The sequence below is a fragment of the Sinocyclocheilus grahami genome, unplaced genomic scaffold (assembly GCF_001515645.1).
Source record: "Sinocyclocheilus grahami isolate Dianchi unplaced genomic scaffold, SAMN03320097.WGS_v1.1 scaffold282.1, whole genome shotgun sequence".
Taxonomy (NCBI): Eukaryota; Metazoa; Chordata; class Actinopteri; order Cypriniformes; family Cyprinidae; genus Sinocyclocheilus; species Sinocyclocheilus grahami.
Window position 1 is genome coordinate 1,392,699 of NW_015505461.1, and position 2,032 is coordinate 1,394,730.

Sequence of the window (2,032 nt, forward strand, 5' to 3'; positions counted from 1 at the left end):
TTAGGTTATTTGAATGGAAATGATCATTTTGGGTTACAGTTCACATTGCAGTATCCATTGCTGCTGTGTGAAGCTACTGGATAATAATAATAAACAACAATAAAACTTTAGAACTGCCTGTAATAAATAGTTTCAGAGTAATTTATAGAGCTGTTGTGAATAAATATATTAAAGTGTAAGGTAAAAAGGATTCTGCAATGTGAATTGTTTCTATTTAGCATCACATCACTTTCATTTGGCATTTGTGTGCTTTTGACTTATGTTTGCACTGATGGCGTATACTACATCCCCCACTCCATATTCCGTTTCTTGGCCGACACTACCCCAATGCTGTTTCCCTCTGCTTCCACAATCATGTAGGTCAAAGCAACAGGGCTGCCAATGAACAGACTGAAGGCATATAACAAAGGCTGTTCACATGTTTATACTATAGAGTCTCTAGGGAAATATTTCAGTAAGGAGATTGCAGATTTGAGAAGTTATTTTAGTTTTTACTTTACCACATTATTACTATAAATCTCTCCGTAAGTGTATTATTCTGGTCTGTTGTTTGAATAGAATGACGGACTTCAGCTTCAGTTATTATGATAATTCATGGATTTGTTCCATGAATTATTTAATACAATTCAATTGCTTTGCAAGCCATAGGAATTTAAATGATTTGCTTATTAAAACCTATGCAAGCACAAAATAAAGAGCAGAAAAGTTACAGCGTTCCAGTTGCAAAATTGCAGTCACACTGCACACAATCCCCAAAAAATCAGTGCATTTAGTATAACCTTTCGGGACTTTGCAGACTCTTGTTTTAAAGTTTGAAGTCTGATAAACTGTCTGTGTTGTTTGGTCATATCTGTAATGCATTGTAAGATAATAGTAAAGAGTAAATCATGTAAAACTTAATCATTTAGTTGTTTGTAAAATTCATTCAATATACGTAAGACACATACAGAGATTTTGACATTTTCTGGGGGAAAAAAGTGATTATCAATGTAAACCTATGCACACCGTGCAGTTCCAGGGCAGAGTGGTTACCAGAGTGTTGCTTTCTGATTTATAAAATGTTCAGAGTGGTTTTAGCTAGTATGCTATGTTGCTAACATGATCTTGGTAGTTTATGTTTACTTACTAGATTAAGCCAAAGGAACCCATCCATCTCTGTGATATTTTAGGGCTGATACACCAGCTGTAAGCCTAGTTGTAAATGGGCACTAAGTTTATGCACTACTAAATATTTGAGCATTTGCACAATTAAATTAGTTGTATTACTAAATATTTACAGAAGCCTCCAGACAGCAGTAATGGCTGGAATAATGAGCTCATGTCTTGCCTGATAGATATTAATCCTTAAATTCATTTATATTTGAGAGAATATTATGTGAAAAGCTGATTTGTTTGGAGCGCTTCATCATAATACCAATTTAAACAATGCGCTTTCCTGTGTATGCCATTTGTGCATGCAGGGTTTAAAAAACAACTAAAAACCATGGAAATAAATGTACATTTTCCAGGTTGTTGTATTAATATTTATTTACTGCTTTTATTAATTTGATATACTATTCTTAAAGATTTATTATTTACTATTTACTAATTTCATTATTATTACTTACCATTGACAATTTTGTAAGGGAAAATAAGGCTGCTTGTTAGATCAATATACGTCATATTAAAGGGGTCATATGATGTTGCTAAAAAGAACATTATGTTGTGTATTTGGTGTAATGCGGTTTATGCGGTTTAAGGTTCAAAAAGCACATTATTTTCCACATATTGTACATTATTGTTTCTCCTCTATGCCCCGCCTTTCTGAAATGCATAGATTTTGACAAAGATCATCGTTCTAAAAAGCGAGGTGTGCTCTGATTGGCCAGCTATCCAGTGCCTTGTGATTGGCCGAATACCTCAAGCGTGTGACGGAAATATTACGCCCCTTACCATACTGTGATGCCGTGTCCCGGAGCGACGAGACAAAACCAATAAAACCCAGTATAAATGAGCCATTTGTTGCATCCAGTGGGGACATAATTATGGATTA